This window comes from Callithrix jacchus, chromosome 21 (genome assembly GCF_049354715.1).
Source record: "Callithrix jacchus isolate 240 chromosome 21, calJac240_pri, whole genome shotgun sequence".
In the NCBI taxonomy this organism is placed as follows: Eukaryota; Metazoa; Chordata; class Mammalia; order Primates; family Cebidae; genus Callithrix; species Callithrix jacchus.
The window spans coordinates 8,835,817-8,847,637 of record NC_133522.1 but is presented as its reverse complement, the minus strand read 5'-3'; positions in this window follow the sequence as shown (position 1 = coordinate 8,847,637).

Sequence of the window (11,821 nt, the reverse complement as noted above, 5' to 3'; positions counted from 1 at the left end):
TTCTTCTTTTATGTTATTATTTTGGATTTTACTCAGAGCATTTTGAACAGTATGCTGTGAAATTCTGGGCCCTGGTCAAATCCTACAGAGAATATTTGTTGTAACAGTGTTATTGTTCTTTTGGAAGGAAATTTACATGGATAGGTTAAGGCTCAAACTTGTCTCTCACCTTCTATGAGGACTAGCTACAATGTCAGTGCACCTTCAAACTTTGCTCTGTGACTTGTATATTGCTTGTTTCTGAGCCACTCAGGAGTTCATCTGGGAACAATTTGGTTGGTGGTTTATAGCACAGTTCAATTCTCAAATATTTTGCTCTGCCTTATTTTGTGCTCCGTGTATGATGACCTTGAGAGTGAGCCCATGTTCATGTGTTTGTTTATACACAGGACTGGGGACCTGCTTCTCTAGTGCTGTCTTTGTCTATATTCTCTCCACCGTTTTCAGTTCTGAGGTACCCAATCATTCAGATCCTGTGTATGGAAAAATAGCTTCTCTCAGAACTGTAGTCGCTGTGCTGTCACACAATTGTACAAGACTAAGTCTGTCTTTGGGGCAAGATATCAAATAAAAAGAGAGAAAAAAGTAGAGGGAATTTCTCGCATACCCTCTACAGTTTGTCTTTCCAGTGTCTACGGCTAATGATAAAGGTTTCTCTCTTCAGGGGTTTTAGGAGCCCAAGCCACTGCCAGCACCGTTGCAGCAAAGCTTTGTGATTGGTTCTGGCCTCAGAGCAGGTGAGACGGGAAAAAACTAAAACAAAAACAAAAAGGGATTTCTCTCACACCCTTGGGATCTGAAAATCGGCCTTTCCTACCCTTTGGCCAGGCAGAGGGGTTTTCCCTAAGAGATTTTTCACTGTGCAGTTTCGCAATTCATCTGGTAAAAGCCAAGTAATAAAGAAAGAAAACAACAAGAGTAACCTGACTCCCCTTCCAGTCATTCCTCAGGTTTTGGCTTTTCAATCTGTCTGCTATTGTTTATTTTTCAGAGCCCTTGTGGAGTTACTTTTTGTATTCTATTCAGACTTTTTGTTGCAGTCAGTGGAGGGAAATGGATTACGGTGGGTTTGCTGCATTTTAGCGAGTACCAGAAATCGGAAAATGCAGACTTAACTCTACATTGGCAGTCTCTAATACTTTGGGGGGCTTTGTGATTCACATATTAATGTTATTATTAATGACTCACATATTTTCCTTTATGATTCACATGTTAGTATTATTACCAAGCCATGAATACTACCCTTATAAAGCTCATGCTGTAATATAAAAGGTGAATTTGCAAGTCAATACACAATTGCAAGATACTGTGATTAGTGCTATGGCGAAGTTAAGTGTAAAGCTCAGAAACACCACAGAATGGCAACGTTTCTCTCTTCCCGAAGAGGGAAAGTTAGAGAAAATTTTGCTAAGACCTTGGCCTTAAATGAGAATGAAAATAGATATGGATCAGGAAGTTATACCGTGAGGAAGGTCCAGCAGGTGCATTAACATGAAAGAGAAAATAAAGGACCAACATTATTACTATTCTCATGGCAAGAAGGGATAAGTGAGCGGGTGGTATTATCAGAATGGATTGTTACTACATTATCGGTGTTAGGTCCAGAGCGGCATTATCCTATGGTAAGTTTAGCAGACCTTTTAAGCTAAAATGGCATCATGATCATTTATCTGAACTCCTATTTAATTAAAAATTGGCTTAAAATCTAGACTTTAAATACTTGTCTGACCATCATGGAAATTTCAAATGTGGAAGTCAGATGTCCTGTTTCTCAGCCCAGAGCTTCCTCTGCTATATGTTTTTATTTTTCTGGCCATTTTTAACTTCCAAAGAGAAAATCAAAAATAAACAACCTAAGAATTATTATCATATTAATTGATACATTTATTTATACTTTGAATGTGAAATACGGTCCGGTTCAATTTTTATTTGAAGAATCTGACGGGATTTGCTAGTGCTGTTGCCTTGAATATGAAACCAAATGCTTATTCTTCAGTCCAGGGCAACAGAAACTGTGACTAAAGGATTTAACTAGCTCTTTCCAATGGAATTAATAGACAACTCATCAGAATAAATATATTTAGGTTTTAATATGACTGCTCCATTTTTATCACCCTCTATAGTTTGACAAATTCGAACTTAGCTCTTCTCTCTTTCTTGTTATGCAGCTGGCTGCGTATTTACCCCCTTAAAAATCCTTGGCCATTTCCCTGAAGGGGATGGAGTCAGTGGACTGAATAGGATTAGCATCAAAAGTCACCACTGCTTTCCCAAGCAGAGTTTAAAAATAGGATCATTGAATAATAAGGGATTTAAGTCTCAACCGAGCAGGGTGTAGAAGGAAATTATTTGGATTTAGACCAATAGAGATTAGAGTGTGATTAGAGACTACCATGTCCTTTCTATCAGATTGGGGGACTTGAAAGAGAAGACTTGCAGGGGAAGAAAAAAAGTCAGGTCACAAAATATTCTACTTGCTTCCCTAAATCAGTCAAAGAAAGGTAGCTCTTTCCCTATACATTTCTGAGCCTGAGAGTACTGACTGAAATGAACACAAGGAGGTGAAAGTCTAGCAGTGTAACAGCCTACGGTTTAATGAAAATTACCTTTGGGAAATAGTCAAAGAACCAAGACAGGTAACCAATAATAACTTCTATATAGATCTTTTATCTTAAAGAATCCCAAAACAATTTCCAAGAAAGAAAATGCTTCATACTCAGCTGAAATCCATCCACCCCAAGAGTATGCTATTTATATTTAATATAGAATTCTTAGCAAAAACAAACAAGAGAGAAAAGTTTTTCTTCAGTATAAGGCTAGTTTACATTAATCAATCAAAGCTTGGATAAAAAAGAGTGTTCTTCTTTGGTATTGCTGAAATATTTTGGAGGAGGAGAATGTCTAAAGAAAATCACTTTAAAAATGTTTCCCAAACAAACTGAAGTAGATGTCTATATATTTTATTAATGTAATTTATTAAAAAGATAATTAGCAATGAGGCAAAATCGGGTGACATGCACCATTTAAGTATCAACAAGTGTTTGCAAAAAAAACCTTATTTTAAAATTACAAAGCATTTTACTTGTGTAAGTTTATAACCTCAAAATAATGCTGGAAGTGTACTTTGTAGAATCTGTTTGTTTTCTTTATGAGGTAGTAATGGTTCTTTGAAGAGAACCTATTAAACGCTATTTGAACATAGTAGGACATGAATAATTCTTGTACATCTTCAAAACATAGAAGTTAAATCAACATTAGAACATATTTTTCTAACTAAAATGCCATTTATTTTCAAATCTGTAGAACATTTCAGAACAGTAACAAGAATACAAAATTTTCAACATACAGTTAAAAATTCTGATGTGGCTAGGTGTCTATTAGGTTTTTGTTGCTGTAGTTATGGGTCTTTAATTTCAGATTTAGTTTTTAGTTGGAAACTGAAATAGGGAAAATGATTTAGAATGCTGCACACATCAACTTTTCTATATAAACTTAAGAGCAAACGGTAGATCTTTTCCTTCCATAGGAGCATTTAGTTTGTGTTTACTGCATTTCAAATAGGTTGAGTTTCTACCATAGACTGAAAGAATTAATAAATATAATTGATAAGAAGTTAAAAACATAGTGAGGTAATAGTAATAGCATAGTGAGTAAATGTGGTTACCTCACTATATTTTACTAAATTCTTATCAATTATAATATTATTATATGTTATTCTGAAATTAAACTGGAGTCTAGGTATTGCTAGATCTATTAGCATAATCATATTTCTCACAATGAATGTGTAACTTAAAAAAGTTGATTGACTGGTTACGTACCCAGACATGGGTAAGTGGATACTGTGTATGCACATATGTGTATGTTCCTGTGTGGGTATGATTATATATGTAAATGTGTCTAACTATGTCTCTCTCTCTCTCTCTCTCTCTACATATATATATATATATGTTTTATTATTCAGGGATAACTTAGTAATATAGTTAGCTCCAGAGTTCATGAGAGTTCTTAATAGTTATCTTGAAACATGATATTGTTGCAACCTGGTCAGCTTTCTGCTTTCATTGTTTACGAGTTTTAATGTTACATATTATCTTAATAATTCAGTAAGTTGTTCTAAATATGATTCACTACTCCACACTATCCATCTTTCATAGAAGACAATTTCACTCAGAAAATAAAATTATTTTCATAATGATCTGTTGTGCATCCTAAAATTAAAGAGGTTTTTTTTACGACGTAAAAACCCAACACTACTTTGAAACCATTTGTTCTTCTTTAACCTACTATTTAATTGGATAACAGCTTAGTATAATATAAAGAAAACTGTGCTTAGAAAAGGGCCTCAAATGTAATAAAATCTCAGTAAATGTTATATTCCTATTCATCTTAAGGGTTTTTTTTTTTCTTTTTTCATCATCAAATTAGGGATAATAATAATTCCTTGGCGGTCTTTTGGAACAAATGTGTTAATGCACATGTTTACTTTCTTGTGTCTTGAACTATGCTATGTTAACAATAAGTAATAAAATAGTTATGGAGTTTTGAGGTAAGAGGCTGGACTCGATTTGGGAAGCAGGGCTTGGATGTTAGACCAAACTGAGTACTAGCTAAACCAGGGCCTGGGCACAAGCAGCTCTCCCTGAGGCACACACCAGCTTGCCAAGCCAGTTTACCATTGTCGTGGCAACGCCTGGAAGATATTGCTCCTTTCCATAGCAACAACCCAGCTTCCCAGAAGTTACCATCATTTTCCTAGAAATTTCTGCACAATCCACCCTTAGCTTGCATGTTATTACAAGTGGGTATAAATGTGACTGCAGAACTGCCTTTAGCTGATACTCTCTGCAGACTGTCCAAGGGGTAGCCCTGCTCTGGAAGGAGAAGTAGCTCTGTCGCTGCTGTATACGGGTGTTTCACTAAACATTGCTGTTTAACACTACCACGTTGCCCTTAAATTCTTTCCGGGGCAAAGCCAAGAATCCTCCCAGGCTAAACCTCGATTTTGGAGCTCTTATGCCCTGCATCAGTTTGATAAAAACCTAACTTATTGTTATCACTATGGATGGAAAGAGACATTATTTTGCTTGAGTCATTTTTTAGTGAGACTTTTATGGATGCTTTAGATTTGACCATTATGATGAAGGATTGGAATAACGTGTCATGTGGAGGGTATATGCCAACGAAGCCTGGGAATGGGCATTTGGAACACAGGAAGAGGTTTTCAGTGTTGCCAGAAAATTATGAATAAAAAAATTAAGTCTGCTGTAAAAGCAGATGATAAGATTAAGAGAAAATGATGTAAAGTCTTAAAAGTCAGGTTGTAGTTTGGGTTTTTGTACATCTTGCTTAAATTCTATTTTGTAGGAGATGCACTTTCCCTTTGTAAAATACTACCCTTTTGCTTAGAAATAAAATGTTGAGATGTTTTGGGGTTTGTATTGATTGAAAGAAAAGTCACCACAGTGACATGAAGGCTATAAAGACTGTGTAAAGAGAAGGACATATTCTAAAACAAAAAGAAGCTCAGGTTCTCTATTGGAAAAGAAACTTTATGGTCTGTACACTACTTGATTTGTGTTTGTTTACCAACTAGATTTTTACATTTGCAGCAAGAAAGAATAGATTTCAAAACAGATTTACTAGGTTGCTTGTAATCAAATCAGCTATGATATATTTGAAAATGTTTCAAAAATATGTCTTATTAGAAAACTAAAAGAATTATTGCTTGTCAGACATTGCTCACACACAAAAAAAGTGTACTAAAAACTTTTGTCTACTTGAGATATTTTTCTTCTCCTAAATTCTGGGGCTGGTTATTTTGATTAATATTGAGAGGCTGTGGAAATGACTTTCCTAGAAATCTTGACTAGGTTAGAAACCCACCTGTCTTACATGGCTTAGTTGTAGTCCTGCCTGGAGGCAAAGGATAGATAACCTGAAATAGAATAAGCGACCCAAAGGAGAGGATTAAGTCACTAGATTAGTGGTGACCATATGCTTTGTAGAAGGGTACTGAAATTGATCATTTCCATGGGAAATACATGTTTTGCTCAGTGGCCCTGAATTTTAACAAGAGAACAATGCTACCATTTTTCTTTTAAATGCTTATTCAAATCACAAGCAAATAACCATTCAAGGATAACATTTTGTTCCACACATAAAAATGCAAAATTATTGTTATAAAAACTCTCCCCTCCTCTCGTTCCCTTATCCCCATTTCTTATTACTTACCCTGTTTCCCCTTTCTCCTTTCTTCTTTCTCTCTCTCTCTCCCACTTCCTCCCTCTTTTTTAGTTCTTTCCTACTTTGCACCCTCTCTCCTTTCCTGTCTTCCCTCCCTCACTCCTTCCTTCCCAATATTTAGAAGTGCTTCACTAATATTGTGGTTCAGATGCGGTTTACTGGATTACTGAACAGTAAGAGAACAAACTAAAAAGAAAAACACCTTTGAATTCAAAACACACAATAGCGTTTATATTGATTCTTACTTTTTTACTGTTGGTTACAAAAGATTTCAAGCGTGAAACAAAATGGATAAAGCTAACTGTTAATTTTCTACAAGTCATTCCATTCTGCTATAAAATACTGCCCTGCACTGTACTGCAAAGTTAGAAAATGATTTCTGAATTTATGTGAAGTTGTGTCTTGTGTTTACCCTGTAATATAGAATATTCTTGCTAAAAATCTATCTTTGTGAGTCCATGAATGCAAAAGATAATAATTCTTTGTAAACTGAGAAAGGTCTAACTCAATTGGTCTTGTTTCATGTTTTTGTCTTCATGTTTCAATTAGGACTTTAAGTAATTCTGTTAAAGTAGACTATAAGTTAATATTCCAAATAAAAGAAAAAATAGAAATTCATTAGTCGTAGTTATGTTTAAATATTTCCATTATCAATGATAATTTATTTGCCAATTAACTGTCACTCAAGTGAATCAAATGCCATTGAATTTCTTGGGCCTTCGCACCCATCACCTATTATTTTCTCTGCTTTTCTTTAGATCATTCCTCCCATCTGCAATGTTCCTCTATCTCATCTATCATTCATTTCCTAACTGAAAATGCCAGCTGTCTTATGTATGATACTTTCCTTGAGACCTCTCCCCACTCCTTCCCTGTTGAATGTAAAAGTCCAAAATACTTTAGTGTGAAGTTTTTTTTCACTGTGGGATATACATGCTTGGGATAAATCCTTTCTCATCCATACACTGTAAACTCCTTCAGGGCAGGGCCAGTTTCATAGTTATGTAGGGATGGCTGAGAACATGAGGCCCAGTGTCAGTGTATAGGTGCATCATGCATATTTGCTGGATGAGTACACAAATGGCTTAATTTCAGATCTGGACATAGAGGGTTTACCTCTTGGGATGAAGCCTCCATTTATGTAAAGAAAATCTTAAGAGATGTGCTTTTTTCCTTCTCATTCTCTTATCTCAAAGGAGGTGATAGGCATATTTTAATGACACATGTTTAGTTAAATTAAAATTCCTTTATTCCAAGCAATCCATGTTGAAACAAAACAAAGTTAAAAACTTCACTGTAACTAGTAAAAGTCATAACCTAAATTTGTAAGTTTACTAGACATGAAAAATTATAGTTTCCTCTGTAGTTACGTAATTTTAAACGTTTGCAAAAAGTAATAACAACTAATTATGATATGAATCTAGAACTTGGATAGTACTAATATGTGCCAGGGATTGTTCCATGCACTTTGTGTGTACAACACATCTACCCTCACAAAAACTATGTGAAGAAACCGAGTCACAAGCTAATCTTACTTATCGAATATCTCACAATTAGAATCAGATATTGGAACTCCACTCAGTTAATGTGGCCTTCAAGTATATACTCTTAACCAGAATACTATATTGCTTTCTAATTGGTAGCACAGGTACAAAATAAAAGTTCCAGTATAAGGTACATAATTTATTCAAAAAATTACTGAGCATCTATTGGGCATGATTATGTTAGATATAATTTAGAGACAGTATAACATAAATGTAATCTAGATATTATATTAAATAAATCTAAATTACGCCTTCTTTCAAAATATTCAGTTTGCTTTTGACAAAGTGTAGTCATTTTAAAGTCAATGCCCAGTTTATGTGAAGATACCTGAATGTGTTATAAGCCAAGGTTTGCTAATGTTTTCTTCAAACATCTCTCCTTTTTATTGCGTCCTGAATCATAGTCTTAGTTTTCTATGTCTTTTGCAATACAGCTTTAGAATGATCAATATAATGTCTATCATTGGAATGTTTTATAATTATTAGATAGGTATTTATATGTCTTTGTGGAAATCTAAGTATATATAAAATATATCACCACTTGATAAGTTTTTTATGTCAGGATTATCAGTACATTTTCAGACTAAAAATGCACACACTATGGGAATAGTGAAAGAGCGTGGAGTTTCTCAAATATAGCTCCCTAATTGGAGAGCCAAGACTGAGATGAGAAAAGGCTAAGAAACTTGTCTAAGGTCACACAGCAGTAAGTGACCTGATGATTAAATGAAGTCATCCGAGGCAACCTTTTAACAGAATGGTACACAATAATTAATCTAGGCTGACTCTCTTTTGAATATCTTCTACTTCCCCTAGTTTGTCAGAGTTTCTCTGACTCACATGTTAAACAATTTTTTTTCTTTGTTACAAAAGTATAAACACAGTATTCAAATATTTGCAGATACCATGCAGGCATACATTATGCTTACAAATTTATTATTTTCCTGAAAAGTTTTTAAATTGTCATTTCATTTTATGGACCAGTCAAATGGATATATATATATATATATATATATATATATATATATATATGCACAGTTAACTATTGATAACTGACTAAAACAAACACAGATAAATGTATATGCTTATATAAATATGTTGATGAGATTCAGGACATGGTATCCCAACATACACCTGAGCATTTGAGAAAACAGTAGAAACTTTCTTCACAGAACTGGAAAAAACCACCATGAACTTCATATGGAACCAAAAGAGAGCCCACATAGCCAAGTCAATTCTAAGCAAAAAGAACACAGTGGGGGGCATCATACTACCGGATTTCAAACTATACCACAAGGCTACAGTAATCAAAACAGCATGGTACTGGTACCAAAACAGAGATATAGACCAATGGAACAAAACAGAGGCATCAGAGGCAACACAACATATCTACAACCATACAATCTTTGATAAACGTGACAAAAACAAGCAATGGGGAAAGGATTCCGTGTTTAATAAATGGTGTTGGGAAAACTGGCTCAGAAACTGGACCCCTTCCTGACACCTCACACTAAAATTAACTCCAGATGGATTAAAGACTTAAACATAAGACCTGGCACCATAAAAACCCTAGAAGAAAATCTAGGGAAAACCATCCAGGACATAGGGGTAGGCAAGGACTTCATGACCAAAACACCAAAAGCATTGGCAACAAAAGCCAAAACAGACAAATGGGACCTAATGAAACTCCACAGCTTCTGCATGGCAAAAGAAACAGTGACTAGAGTGAATCGGCAACCAACAGAATGGGAAAAAATTTTTGCAGTTTACCCATCGGACAAAGGGCTGATATCCAGAATTTACAAAGAACTCAAACAGATTTACAGGAAAAAACAAACAAGCCCATTCAAAAATGGGCAAAGGATATGAACAGATACTTTACAAAAGAAGACATACATGAGGCCAACAAACATGTGAAAAAATGCTCATCATCACTGGTCATTAGAGAGAGGCAAATCAAAACCACATTGAGATACCATCTCATGCTAGTTAGAATGGCGATCATTAAAAAATCTGGAGACAACAGATGCTGGAGAGGATGTGGAGGAATAGGAACACTTTTGCACTGTTTGTGGGAGTGTAAATTAGTTCAACCATTGTGGAAGACAGTGTGGCGATTCCTCAAGGCCTTAGAAATAGAAATTCCATTTGACCCAGCAATCCCATTACTGGGTATATATCCAAAGGACTATAAATCGTTCTACTATAAGGACACATGCACACGAATGTTCATTGCAGCACTGTTTACAATAGCAAAGACCTGGAATCAACCCAAATGCCCATTGATAATAGACTGGACTCGGAAAATGTGGCACATATACACCATGGAATATTATGCAGCAATCAGAAATGATGAGTTAGTGTCATTTGTAGGGACATGGATGAATCTGGAGAACATCATTCTCAGCAAACTGACACAAGAACAGAAAATGAAATACCGCATATTCTCACTCATAGGCGGGCGATGAAAAATGAGAACACATGAACCTAGGGAAGGGAGTACTAAACACTGGGGTCTATTGCAGGGAATAGGGGAGGGACAGTGGGAGGGGGGAGCTGGGGAGGGATAGCCTGGGGAGAAATGCCAAATGTGGGTGAAGGGGAGGAAGGCAGCAAAACACACTGCCACGTGTGTACCTATGCAACTGTCTTGCATGTTCTGCACATGTACCCCAAAACCTAAAATGCAATAAAAATAAGAAGGAAGGAAAGAAAGAAAGAAAGAAGAAAAAAAAAGAAAACAGTAGAAACAGGAAGGTCTCTCAGACGTTCTCTCGCCATTCTCCATGAAACAAGCCATTAAAAAATTATCTGACCAGCCTCTAAAATAGGTTATAGAATGCTTATTCCCAGAGGGGTGCTGCCTATACTTGGAGGAAAGGATTAAAGACAAAAAAAGACTCCATGAAGAACCTGAACAGACCTTGCTGAGTTTTCCCCAATATGTTAATATTAGATCATACCCTTTTGTCATCCAGTCATACATCTGTACAATTGTCTGTAAAAACACAAGTTTCTCTGTTTCTTTGGGCATTTTTATCTAAAGTCTTTCATGTTGTGTAAAACCTATATAAATAAATGTATATAACTGTCTCTTGTTATTCTGTCTTTTGCTATAGGGGTCTTAGCAATGAATCTAGCAATGGGAAAAGTAATATGATTATTACCTCTGTATATCATATAGATTGCAGAAAATACAAAGGTTATGTACCTTTGTACATAGATTGCACAAAATACAAAGGTTATGTACCTTTGTACATAAACTTGAATTTAAGAGTCTGATATTCTGTAAATTCAAATTAAAACAAGCAAAATTCCACAGTGAAAAACAAAATCCATCCCGCTTTTTCATTAAGTTATTAGCTAACAGCCTGTAGAAAGCTATTCCACCAATTGACAATGTGCTCAAAATAATATTCACTTGAAGAGGAATACCTAAATCTTCTCTAGAAGTAAAAATTTATAGTCTAAAAACAAGAATGGTCCCCAGAAGGAATTTTATCTTAAGACATATTTTAAGAAAAAATAAAACTAAAGCATATTAAGTTTTAATTTAACTATGCTAAAGTATGAAAAATGAAGTAATATTATGTGTAATTTGTTGGAAAAAGAGATGAGATTAGTGAAACATGGATACTCTAATCAAAATTATACATTTCAGCTATTTGGACAAGAAAACCATTTTATTAATGAACCATTAGGAGACATAACTAAAGTGAAGACTTATGCAGGCATGACTCTTAAGTTAAAGTTGGAAAAACTCTCTAATAATGGAACTGCTGGATATTTTCACAGAAGGCATTTCTACATTGAAAAGAAATAGACTTATTAAAAGGAAGAGTCCCTTCTTGCATGGATTCTAGGATTCTCAATCCAATTGACAATCTCTCTCTCTCTCTCTCTCTCTCTCTCTCTCTCTCTCTCTCTCTCTCTCCCCCCCCGCCCCAACACCACCACCCACTCTTTCAACATGTACAGGTCAAAATATATTGTTCTCATGCCCAGTCATGCCTCCATACCACTCTTCATAGTTT